Raw genomic sequence first — 13,964 nt, 5'->3', positions numbered from 1 at the left:
GCTAGTGAAAGTCCAACTTAAGGACATTAAACAAAAGTGCTAGGTGGGAGACCCCCCATGGTGAGATCTATCTTTTTTACCCTTTTGTATATAGTCTTGAATTCTTCATTGTTTTGTGATTGCTTAGCTATAGTATTGTTTGATTAGATTTGATTGTGAATACCTTAGATAACTTGTTCATGAAGATTTGCATTGATTTTTCAATTGATGGATTGATTGTGTGGTAGAAGAACACCCCATCTTTGGGTATTGCATTGAGTTTTGGGTGTTTTTGAACACTTTGGCTTGTTTGGCCACTAAATTCATGATAATTAGGCATTCTTCATGTCTCTGAAAAAAAGGGGGGGGGGGGAAGGGGGCGCGTGCGTGCACTATGCGCGTACGCGCCCATAGGCATTCGCAGCTCCTGGGTCATTTTCCAGAGAGTTGTGCCAATTCTGTGCCAATTCTGAACCCCAGGCACAATGCCACTCACGCGTGCGCGCACCTGGCGCGTACGCGCCTATGGCCCCATTCGCGCAAAGCACGCATACGCGCACTAGCCGCGTCGCGCCGATGTTGCCAAATGCAATCCTGAGCCATTTTCCCGAGAGTTATGCCAAGGTTGGGCTAATATCATGCCAATGGCCTAACTCGACTCACGCGTACGCGCACCTGGCGCGCTCGCACACCTCGGAGAAAATGCATATCGACGCGCCAGCGCACTGTGTGCGTCCGCGTCGATCGTGAAAATTTATTTTCTGGTATTTTTTTCCGAGAGTTGAGCCAAAGTTGTGCCCACATTGTGCTGAGGGCACAACCCAGATGCAGGCGCAGGTGCACCTGGCGCTCGCACGCACATCCGCTATCACCCACTTCGTGCGAACGCGCATTGTGCGCGTCTGCGCCCCTGCAGATTTTTGCCCATGCACGCGCACGCGTGCATGGCGCGCGCGCGCCGGTCTCGCGACCCAATTGCATTAGAGCACGCCTTTTTCTTTCAATTTCTCTCCCCCCTTCTCACCATCACCCTTCTTCTTCACTTCTACCCCTCCTACCACTTCTAGCACCTCTCTTCCGCCACCACTGGCGGCAACCACCACCTCCGGCGGTCCCACACCTCTCTTTCCCCTCTCCCCTCTCACACCCTCATCACCTTCTCTCTCACTTACATACCCCATTTCCCTTTTTCTTCTCAAGGTATTTCTCATTTTCTTTTCTTGTTTAGTTCTCTCTTTTCCTTCTTCCTTTTACTAGTTGCATTCCCTTACTCTTCCTCGTAGTTAGTTTCCATTCATGTTTTGTTTGTTTGTTGGATTTTCTTTCTTTTTCGTTTTCCTTTGCTTATGGGTGTTAAAAGTGGAGATTACTCTTGCATTGATGAGTTGGGTTGTCTTAATTGCTTTTCCTTACAATGTGTGGTATGCTATGATGTTTGATAATGCTTTATGGGATGTTACATTGTCACCCTTCTCTCATTTTTGTCATAAAAAGGGATGCACACCAAGTGTTTGATGGAAGACCCACATGACTTTTTGGAGTTACATTTGACTTAGTGTCTTCTATTTTAGTGTTCTTTCTCATTCACTTGCTTGTTCATATGTGCATTGAGCTTACTACACTTGCTTCATTTCTACATGCTCATCCCCTAACTCTTGCCTCTTATTATTAATGTTGAGAGTGTATGCTTCTCATGCTTATTGTTTGCATGCCTATACCACTCCTACATCCCATGCTAGTGATTGGCCATGATTTTCATTGTTGCCTTAGTTACATGTTGCAGCTGTCATGTATCTGAGCCACTTATTCTCTTATGCTTTATCACTTGCATGATTATTATCTCTTGGTGCTTCTTTACGCTTAATTTTGCCACCTTTCCCTCTTTTCTAGGATGGTTATCAAGAAAGACAAAGGAAAGGCATCCAAGAAGGCACCTCCCCGGTCCACTAGCGAAGCACAACAAGCACCTAGAGCCAAGCCCCTCCTCAATAAGACAAGGAGCGTTGCTAACATTGATGTTTTGGAAAAGGACAAACCGGCTAGAGACCCGAACAAGTTCCCCAACCGCTATTGCAAACTTGCCTACCCCTTGATCAAAGAAAGGAACTATCATGCGGAGCCTCTTCTAGCCCCTCCGACTCATGTCATTCCATTTGTGATGCCCCGCATCGAGCAGCGGCAATGGGAGTTCCTATTGAGGAAGCCATGTGAAGCAAACTTGTCTTGTGTGGTAGAATTTTACACCAATTACCACTCCTCATCCCTTGCACGGTATTTGTGCATCGAAGACAAGTTCCCATCACAGAGGAGGTTGCAAAGTGGCGATACAAACTGGCGTTCAACGTCAGTTCCATGTTGCATTCTGGAGTTAAACGCCAGAAACAGGTTGCAAAGTGGAGTTAAACGCCAGAAACAGGTTACAAACTGGCGTTCAACTCCAAGAGAAGCCTCTACACGTGTAAAGCTCAATACTCAGCCCAAGCACACACCAAGTGGGCCCCGGAAGTAGATTTCTGCATCATTTACTTATTTCTGTAAACCCTAGTAACTAGTTTAGTATAAATAGAACTTTTTACTATTGTATTTAGATCTTTTGGAACATCTTGGGACGTTTAGTTCTTAGATCATGGGGGCTGGCCTCTCGGCCATGCCTGGACCTTGTTCTTATGTATTTTCAATGGTAGAGTTTCTACACACCATAGATTAAGGTGTGGAGCTCTACTGTTCCTCATGAATTAATGCAAAGTACTACTATTTTTCTATTCAATTCAAGCTTATTCCTATTCTAACATGTTCATTCGCACCCAAGAACATGATGAATGTGATGATTATGTAACACTCATCATCATTCTCACTTACGAGCGCGTGCCTGAGAAACACTTCCGTTCTACATGAAAACAAGCTATAATGAATATCTCTTAGATATCTAATACAGGGGACCGAGTCCGAGATATTAGAGTCTTCGTGTATAAGTTAGAACCCATGGATGGCCATTCCGAGATCGAAAAGTCTACCTGGATGGATCTAGTAGATCTGTGGAGCTTCAAACTCGCGAGTGCTGGGCGTAGTGACAGATGCAAAAGGATATTAAATCTTATTCCAGTATGATCGAGAACTGACAGATGATTAGCCATGTAGTGACAGCGCATTGGACCATTTTCACAGAGAGGATGGGATGTAGCCATTGACAACGGTGATGCCCTACATACAGCTTGCCATGGAAGGGAGTAGGAATGATTGGATGAAGACAGCAGGAAAGTAGAGGTTCAGGAGGAATGAAAGCATCTCTATACGCTTATCTGAAATTCTCACCAATGAATTACATAAGTATCTCTATCTTTATTTTATATTTCATTTATATTTTAATTATCAATTTACCATAACCATTTGAATCTGCCTGACTGAGATTTACAAGGTGACCATAGCTTGCTTCAAGCCGACAATCTCCGTGTGATCGACCCTACTCACGTAAGGTTTATTACTTGGACGACCCAGTGCACTTGCTGGTTAGTTGTGCGGAGTTGTGACAAAGTGTGAATTACGTTTAAGAGCACCAAGTCTTTGGGAGCTATTGTTGAGGATCACAATTTCGCATACCAAGTTTTTGGCGCCGTTGCCGGGGATTGTTCGAGATTGGACAACTGACGGTTCATCTTGTTGCTCAGATTAGGTAATTTTATTTTATTTTTAAACTTTTTTATTTCTTATTTTCGAAAATAATACAAAAAAAATTTTTTTCTTCTTTTTCATTTTTCCCAAAATAATTTTCGAAAAAACCAAAAAAAATTTAATAAAATCATAAAAACCAAAAATTTGATGTTTCTTGTTTGAGTCTAGTGTCAAATTTTAAGTTTGGTGTCAATTGCATATTTTTTTTAATTTTTCCTTAAAAAATTTTTTTCCGAAAATTCATGCATAATGTTCTTCATGATCTTCAAGTTGTTCTTGATAAGTCTTCTTGTTTGATCTTTAATATTTCTTGTTTTGTGTCTTTTCTTGTTTTTCATATGCATTCTTGAATTCTTAGTGTCTAAATATTAAAAATTTCTAAGTTTGGTATCTTGCATGTTTTCTTTTATTGAAAATTTTTCAAAAATACATACTTGATGTTCATCATGATCTTCAAAGTGTTCTTGGTGTTCATCTTTGCATTCAAAGTGTTCTTGCATATTTCCTTTGTTTTGATCCAAAATTTTTATGTCTTGAGTCTTTTTGATGTTTTTCTCTTTCCTTATTAAAAATTCAAAAATAAAAAAATATCTTTTCCTTATTTTACTCCTAATTTTCGAAAATTGCATTGAATTAGTCAAAGATTTTCAAAATCATATCTTTTGTTTTAGTCAAACAAAATTTTCAATTTAAAAATCTATCTTTTCAAATCTTTTTCAAAAATCAAATCTTTTTCATTTATTTTTATATAATTTTGAATTTTTTTAAAATTGATTTTCAAAATCTTTTTCCTATTCTTACTTCATATTTTTGAAAATCTCACTAACATTTAATTTTTAGATTCAAAAATTTCAAGTTGTTACTTGCCTATTAAGAAAAGTTCAATCTTTAAATTTTAAAATCATATCTTTTTGTTTCTTGTTAGTCAAGTAATCAACTTTAATTTTCAAAATCATATCTTTTTAATTTTCAATCATATCTTTTTGATTGCTAATTTCAAAATCTTCTTCAAAATCAAATCTTTTTAATTTCTTCTTCAATCATATCTTTTCAATCATATCTTTTTTTAAATAAATTGCAATCATATCTTTTTCAAAACCACCTAACTAATTGTCTCTCTCTAATTTTCGAAAACTCCTTCCCTCTTTTTTAAAATTTCTTTTTAATTAACTAATTATTTTAAATTTTAATTTAATTTAATTTCATTTATCTTTTTAAAATTTTCGAATTCTAATTAATTAATAAAAATAAAAATATTTTCCTTTTATTTTAATTTAATTTCGAATTTTTTCTTTTCTCCTTCCTCTACTCTTCTATTCTTCTACTCACATAAAGGAACCTCTATACTGTGACATAGAGGATTCCATATTTTCTTTTGTGTTATCTTCTTTTTCATATGAGCAGGAACAAGGATAAGAACATTCTTGTTGAGGCTGATCCTGAACCTGAAAGGACTCTGAAGAGGAAGCTAAGGGATGCTAAAGCACAACTCTCTGGAGAAAATCTGACTGAAATTTTCGAAAAAGGAGATATGGCCGAAAATAATAAGAATGCAAGGAAGATGCTTGGTGACTTTACTGCACCAAATTCCAATTTACATGGAAGAAGCATCTCAATCCCTGCCATTGGAGCAAACAATTTTGAGCTTAAACCTCAATTAGTTTCTCTGATGCAACAGAACTGCAAGTTTCATGGACTTCCATCAGAAGATCCTTTTCAGTTCTTAACTGAATTCTTGCAGATCTATGATACTGTTAAGACCAATGGGGTTGATCCCGAGGTTTACAGGCTTATGCTTTTCCCATTTGCTATAAGAGACAGAGCTAGAATATGGTTGGACTCTCAACCTAAAGACAGCCTAAACTCTTGGGATAAGCTGGTCACGACTTTCTTAGCCAAGTTATTTCCTCCTCAAATGCTTAGCAAGCTTAGAGTGGATGTTCAAACCTTCAGACAGAAGGAAGGTGAATCCCTCTATGAAGCTTGGGAGAGATACAAGGAACTGACCAAAAAGTGTCCTTCTGACATGCTTTCAGAATGGACCATCCTGGATATATTCTATGATGGTCTGTCTAAGTTATCAAAGATGTCATTGGACTATTCTGCAGGTGGATCCATTCACCTAAAGAAAACGCCTGTAGAAGCTCAAGAAATCATTGACATGGTTGCAAATAACCAATTCATGTAAACTTCTGAAAGGAATCCTGTGAGTAATGGGACGCCTATGAGGAAGGGAGTTCTCGAAATTGATACTCTGAATGCCATATTGGCTCAGAACAAAATATTGAATCAGCAAGTCAATATGATCTCTCAGAGTCTGAATGGATTGAAGGAATCATCCAACAGTACTATAGAGCCATCTTCTGAAGAAGAGGTTTATGATCCTGAGAACCCTGCAATAGTAGAGGTGAATTACATGGGTGAACCCTATGGAAACACCTATAATCCCTCATGGAGAAATCATCCAAATTTCTCATGGAAGGATCAACAAAAGCCTCAACAAGGCTTTAATAATGGTGGAAGAAACAGGTTTAGCAATAGCAAACCTTTTCCATCATCCACTCAGCATCAGACAGAGAATTCTGAGCAGAAAATCCATCTAGCTTAGCAAACATAGTCTCTGATCTATCTAAGACCACTTTCAGTTTCATGAATGAAACAAGGTCCTCCATTAGAAATTTGGAGGCACAAGTGGGCCAGCTGAGTAAAAGGGTCACTGAAACTCCTCCTAGTACTCTCCCAAGCAATACAGAAGAAAATCCAAAGAGAGAGTGAAAGGCCATTTATTTGACCATCATGGCCGAGCCTACAAGGGAGGAGGAGGACGTGAATCCTAGTTAGGAAGACCTCCTGGGACGCTCAGTGACCAATAAGGAGTTTCCCTTTTCGGAACCAAAGGAATCTGAGGCTCATCTAAAGACCATAGAGATTCCATTAAACCTCCTTCTGCCCTTCATGAGCTCTGATGAGTATTCTTCTTCTGAAGAGAATGAAGATGTTACTGAGGAGCAAGTTGCTAAGTACCTTGGTGCAATCATGAAGCTGAATGCCAAATTATTTGGTAATGAGACTTGGGAAGATGAACCTCCCTTGCTCACCAATGAACTGAATGCATTGGATAGGCAGAAATTACCTCAAAAGAAATAGGATCCTGGTAAATTCCTAATTCCCTGTGACATAGGCACCATGACCTTTGAGAAGGCTCTGTGTGACCTAGGATCAGGAATAAACTTAATGCCACTCTCTGTAATGGAAAAACTTGGGATCCTTGAGGTGCAAGCTGCCAGAATCTCATTAGAGATGGCAGACAACTCCAGAAAACAAGCTTATGGACAAGTAGAGGACGTGTTAGTAAAGGTTGAAGGCCTTTACATCCCTGCTGATTTCATAATCCTAGACACTGGGAATGATGAAGATGAATCCATCATCCTTGGAAGACCCTTCCTAGCCACAGCAAGAGCTGTGATTGATGTGGACAGAGGAGAATTGATTCTTCAACTGAATGAGGACAACCTTGTGTTTAAAACTCAAGGATCTCCTTCTGTAACCATGGAGAGGAAGCATGAAAAGCTTCTCTCACTGCAGAGTCAACCAAAGCCCCCACTGTCAAACTCTAAGTTTGGTATTGGGAGGCCACAACTAAACTCTAAGTTTGGTGTTGAACCCCCACATTCAAACTCTAAGTTTGGTGTTGGAAGGCTCCAACAGTGCTCTAAACATCTGTGAGGCTCCATGAGAGCTCACTGTCAAGCTATTGACATTAAAGAAGCGCTTGTTGGGAGGCAATCCAATGTTATTTAATTATATCTATTTTATTTTTATTATTATTTTTGTGTTTTATTAGGTTGATGATCATGTGGAGTCACAAAAACTACTGAAAAATCAAAAACAAAATGAAAAATAGCATTAAAAATAACACACCCTGGAGGAGGAGCATTCTGGCGTTTAAACGCCAGAAACAAGCACCAAGCTGGTGTTTAACGCTAGAAGCAAGCATCTACCTGGCGTTAAACGCCAGAAACAGGCTACATTTGGGCGTTTAACGCTAGAAACAAGCAGCAGTCTGGCGTTAAACGCTAGGATTGCACAGCAAGGGTGTTTTACACGCCTAGTTGGAGCAGGGATGTTAAGTCCTTGACCCCACTGGATCTGTGGACCCCACAGAATCTTCTCAGGATCTGTGGACCCCACATGATCCCCACTACTTCTTCTCTCCTCTCCACACCTTTTCATAACTCTCTTCCCCAAATACCCTTCACCAATCACCTCAATCACTCTTCCCCATCACCTCTTCACCACTCTCCCCTCCCAAACCCATCCACACATGGCCGAACCACTCACCTCCCTCCATCTCCTCCATTTTCTTCTTCTTCTACTACCTTCTTCCTTCTTTTTCTCGAGGACGAGCAAACATTTTAAGTTTGGTGTGGTAAAAGCATTGCTTTTTGTTTTTTCATAACCAGTAATGGCACCTAAGGCCAGAGAAACCTCAAGAAAGAGAAAAGGAAAGGTAAAAGCTTCCACCTCCGAGTCATGGGTGATGGAAAGATTCATCTCAAGGGTCTATAGCTCAGTAGTAGAGCATTTGACTGCAAAACAAGAGATCATGGACCTCAACAAGAGCATGAGGAAATTCCTCACCATGAAATCCCTGAGATACCTCAGGGGATGCACCTTCCTCCACAAAACTATTGGGAACAAATCAATACCTCCCTAGGAGAATTAAGTTCCAACATGGGACAACTAAGGATGGAGCACCAAGAGCACTCCATCATCCTCCATGAGATTAGAGAACATCAAAGAGCTATGAGGGCGGAGCAACAAAGGCAAGGAAGAGACATAGAGGAGCTCAAAAGCACCATTGGTTCTTCAAGAAGAGGAAGACGCCATCCTCACTAAGGTGGACTCATTCTTTAATCTCCTTGTCTATTTATTTTACTATTTTTTTATTTTTGAGCTTTATGTTTTATTTATGTTTGTGTCTTTACTATATGATCAGTAGTGTCTAAGTGTCTATGCCTTAAAATTATGAATATGAATCCATCACCTCTCTTAAATGAAAAAATGTTCTAAAAACAAAAGAACAAGAAGTACATGGTTTCAAATTCATCCTTGAAACTAGTTTAATTATTTTGATGTGGTGACAATACTTTTTGTTTTCTGAATGAATGCTTGAACAGTGCATATGTCTTTTGAAATTGTGGTTTATGAATGTTAAATATGTTGGCTCTTAAAGAATGATGAAAAAGGAGACATGTTATTTGATAATCTGAAAAATCATAAAATTAATTCTTGAATCAAGAAAAAGCAGTGAATACAAAAGCTTGCGAAAAAAAAGAAGAAAAAAAATGGCAAAAAAAAAAAGAGAAAGAAAAAAAGAAAAAGCAAGCAGAAAAAGCCAATAGCCCTTAAAACCAAAAGGCAAGGGTAATGAAAAGGATCCAAGGCTTTGAGCAACAGTGGATAGGAGGGTCTAAAGGAATAAAATCCTGGCCTAAGCGGCTAAACCAAGCTGTCCCTAACCATGTGCTTGTGGCGTGAAGGTGTCAAGTGAAAACTTGAGACTGAGCGGTTAAAGTCAAGGTCCATAGCAAAAAAAGAGTGTGCTTAAGAACCCTGGACACCTCTAATTGGGGACTTTAGCAAAGCTGAGTCACAATCTGAAAAGGTTCACCCAGTTATGTGTCTGTGGCATTTATGTATCCGGTGGTAATACTGGAAAACAAAGTGCTTAGGGCCACGGCCAAGACTCATAAAGTAGCTGTGTTCAAGAATCAACATACTAAACTAGGAGAATCAATAACACTATCTGAATTCTAAGTTCCTATAGATGCCAATCATTCTGAACTTCAAGGGATAAAGTGAGATGCTAAAACTATTCAAGAGGCAAAAAGCTACTAGTCCCGCTCATCTGATTGGAGCTAAGTTTCATTGATATTTTGGAATTTATAGTATATTCTCTTCTTTTTATCCTACTTGATTTTCAGTTGCTTGGGGACAAGCAACAATTTAAGTTTGGTGTTGTGATGAGCGGATAATGTATACGCTTTTTGGCATTGTTTTTACATAGTTTTTAGTATGATTTAGTTAGTTTTTAGTAAAATTTTATTAGTTTTTAAATAAAAATCACATTTCTGGACTTTACTATGAGTTTGTGTGTTTTTCTATGATTTCAGGTATTTTCTGGCTGAAATTGAGGGACTTGAGCAGAAATCAGATTCAGAGGCTGAAGAAGGGCTGCAGATGCTGTTGGATTCTGACCTCCCTGCACTCAAAGTGGATTTTCTAGAGCTACAGAAATCCAAATGGCACACTCTCAATTGCGTTAGAAATTCGACATCCAAAGCTTTCCAGCAATATATAATAGTTTATACTTTACCCGAGTTTAGACGATGCAAACTGGCGTTCAACACCAGTTCCATGTTGCATTTTGGAGTTAAACGCCAGAAACAGGTTGCAAAGTGGAGTTAAACGCTAGAAACAGGTTACAAACTAGCGTTCAACTCCAAGAGAAGCCTCTACACGTGTAAAGCTCAATGCTCAGTCCAAGCACACACCAAGTGGTCCCCGGAAGTGGATTTCTGCATCATTTACTTATTTCTGTAAACCCTAGTAACTAGTTTAGTATAAATAGAACTTTTTACTATTGTATTTAGATCTTTTGGAACATCTTGGGACGTTTAGTTCTTAGATCATGGGGGCTGGCCTCTCGGCCATGCCTGGACCTTGTTCTTATGTATTTTCAACGGTAGAGTTTTTACACACCATAGATTAAGGTGTGGAGCTCTGCTGTTCCTTATGAATTAATGCAAAGTACTACTGTTTTTCTATTCAATTCAAGCTTATTCCTATTCTAAGATGTTCATTCGCACCCAAGAACATGATGAATGTGATGATTATGTGACGCTCATCATCATTCTCACTTACGAGTTTGTGCCTGACAAACACTTCCGTGCTACATGAAAACAAGCTAGAATGAATATCTCTTAGATATCTAATACAGGGGACCGAGTCCGAGATATTAGAGTTTTCCTGGTATAAGTTAGAACCCATGGATGGCCATTCCCGAGATCTGAAAAGTCTAAACCTTGTTTGTGGTATTCCGAGTAGGATCTGGGAAGGGATGGCTGTGACGAGCTTCAAACTCGCGAGTGCTGGGCGTAGTGATAGACGCAAAAGGATAGTAAATCCTATTCCAGTATGATCGAGAACCGACAGATGATTAGCCATGCAGTGACAGCGGATTGGACCATTTTCACAGAGAGGATGGGATGTAGCCATTGACAACAGTGATGCCCTACATACAGCTTGCCATGGAAGGGAGTAGGAATGATTGGATGAAGATAGTAGAAAAGCAGAGGTTTAGGAGGAACGAAAGCATCTCTATACGCTTATCTGAAATTCTCACCAATGAATTACATAAGTATCTCTATCTTTATTTTATATTTCATTTATATTTTAATCATCAATTTACCATTTGGTTCAAGCCGACAATCTCCGTGGGATCGACCCTTACTCACGTAAGGTTTATTACTTGGACGATCCAGTGCAATTGCTGGTTAGTTGTGCGGAGTTGTGACAAAGTGTGATTCACGTTTAAGAGCACCAAGTCTTTGGGAGCTGGTGCATGAAATTGTGATCTCAAGCAACGGCGCCAGAAACTCTGTACGCACGTCTTAATAAATCGTTTTTCATTCACAACTTCGATACAACTAACCAGCAAGTGCAGTGGGTCGTCCAAGTAATAAACCTTACGTGAGTAAGGGTCAATCCCACGGAGATTGTTGGTATGAAGCAAGCTATGGTCACCTTGTAAATCTCAGTCAGGCGGATTTAAAATAGTTATGGAGTTTTCGAACATAAATAATAAATAGATAGAAAATAAGGATAGAAACACTTATGTATATCATTGGTAAGAATTTCAGATATGTGTATAGAGATGCTTTCGTTCCTCTGAACCTCTGCTTTCCTGCTGTCTTCATCCAATCAGTCTTACTCCTTTCCATGGCTGGCTTTATGTAAGGACATCACCGTTGTCAATGGCTACTTTTTATCCTCTCTGGAAAATGGTCCGATGCGCTGTCACTGCATGGCTAATCGTCTGGAGGCATCACCCTTGTCAATGGCTGCATCCCATCCTCTTATGAAAATGGTCCAAATGCTCTGTTACAGCACGGCTAATCATCTGAGGTTCTCGATCATACTGGAATAGGATTCACCCTCCTTTTGCGTCTGTCACTATGCCCAGCACTCGCGAGTTTGAAGTTCGTCACAGTCATTCAATCCCAGAGTCCTACTCGGAATACCAAAGACAAGGTTTAGACTTTTCGGACTCTCATGAATGCCGCCATCAATCTAGCTTATACCACGAAGATTCTGATTAAGAGATCCAAGAGATACTCATTCAATCTAAGGTGGAACGGAAGTGGTTGTCAGGCACGCATTCATGGGGGAATGATGATGATTGTCACGTTCATCACATTCAGGTTGAAGTGGGAATGAATATCTTAGAAGCGGAATAAGTTGAATTGAATAGAAAAACAGTAGTACTTTGCATTAATCTTTGAGGAACAATAGAGCTCCACACCTTAATATATGGAGTGCAGAAACTCTACCGTATGAAAATACATAAGTGATAATGGTTCAGGCATGGCTGAATGGCCAGCCCCCATGAAAGTCTAAGATAGCATAAAACTGATCAAAGATGTCTAATACAATAGTAAAAAGTCCTATTTATACTAAACTAGTTACTAGGGTTTACAGAAGTAAGTAATTGATGCATAAATCAACTTCCAGGGCCCACTTGGTGTGTGCTTGGGCTGAGCTTGAATGTTACACGTGTAGAGGTCAATCTTGGAGTTGAACGCCAGTTTGTAACATATTTCTGGCGTTCAACTCTGGCTTGTGACGTGTTTTTGGCGTCTAACTCCAGACAACAGCGTAGAATTGGCGTTCAACGCCCTTTTACGTTGTCTAAACTCGGCCAAAGTATGGACTATTATATATTGTTGGAAAGCCCTGGATGTCTACTTTCCAACGCAATTGGAAACGCGTCAGCTTGAGTTCTGTAGCTCCAGAAAATCCACTTTGAGTGCAAGGAGGTCAGAATCCAACAGCATCAGCAGTCCTTCTTCAACCTCTGAATCTGATTTTTGCTCAAGTCCCTCAATTTCAGCCAGAAAATACCTGAAATCACAGAAAAACACACAAACTCATAGTAAAGTCCAGAAATATGAATTTAACATAAAAACTAATGAAAACATCCCTAAAAGTAACTAGATTCTACTAAAAACATACTAAAAACAATGCCAAAAAGCGTATAAATTATCCGCTCATCAGGAGCCATTGTTGAGGATCACAATTTCGCATACCAATCCCTATGAGCATTCCCACCACCTCAACCACACCACCAAAATCATCCATGCAACTCATAGAGGACCTCCACAAGAAGCTTGATCATTATGAGCGATGCAACCAACGCCGATACACTTTTGTCAAGAAGCTTCTAAGTTACTTAGCACCACCTATGGAAGAACCGGATATTTCCACGTCCACCGGCACCGATGATGGCGATAGCGATAATGAAGAAGATGATGGACGCTCGGAAGCCGATCAACCATTACGTCTCACCCAAGGCACGGAGGACCGTGCCAATTTCTAAGTGTGGGGAAGTTGGTCGGTCGGCCGACCGGTCTTCATAGGTAACACCCAAATAAATTTTGAATCTCTTTTGTTAATTAGGGTAGATTGCATAATTAGGTTTTTCACTTTTTGATATCCTTTGCATGTTAGTTATCTTTTAATAAGTCCACTTGGTTAGAGTAATGACTTCTCTCCTAGGAAGCTAGAATTTTAGGGCGACCCTACCAATTTTGAAAATTTTGAAAAGTTTTTATGCTAAACTTGTTTGAAGAATGTAATTTGGAACATGGATTTTGAGCCAAGAACACAAGCAAGTGAGTTTTGAGCCTAATTGCGTGGCTACATCTTCTAGCCACTTACTTCCCTTCTTGTGTGCATTTTTCTCTCTCTATGATTGTGATCCTTAATTTGTTTGACTCTATATGTCCATTGTTATATGTATGAATACATGTACATGATTGAGGCCATCAATTAACTTAGTTGCTTACCCAAATGACCTTACCTTATAACAACCTTTGCAACCAATTTTGAGCCTACGCTTAACCCACTTATTCTTAATCTTAGCACATCACAAGCCAAAAGCGGAAAACCATGAATGTCCTATTTAAATCCTTGAATAGCTTAGGCTAGTGCGTGGGTGCCATTCAAGTGTGGGAAAACGGGGGGAGCATCGG

The 13,964-nt window shown here is 39.7% G+C and overlaps 1 non-coding gene across 1 annotated transcript; it reads right to left on the bottom strand.

Moving 5' to 3' along the window:
* Window positions 1-5,572: 5,572 nt before the first annotated feature.
* On the bottom strand, window positions 5,573-5,680 carry LOC112781878 (small nucleolar RNA R71). Its single transcript, XR_003192628.1, has one exon. It is a non-coding gene; the product is annotated as a small nucleolar RNA R71 (small nucleolar RNA).
* Window positions 5,681-13,964: the final 8,284 nt, after the last annotated feature.

The sequence above is a fragment of the Arachis hypogaea genome, chromosome 19, assembly GCF_003086295.3.
Source record: "Arachis hypogaea cultivar Tifrunner chromosome 19, arahy.Tifrunner.gnm2.J5K5, whole genome shotgun sequence".
In the NCBI taxonomy this organism is placed as follows: domain Eukaryota; kingdom Viridiplantae; phylum Streptophyta; class Magnoliopsida; order Fabales; family Fabaceae; genus Arachis; species Arachis hypogaea.
This window is presented reverse-complemented; position numbering and strand designations above follow the sequence as displayed.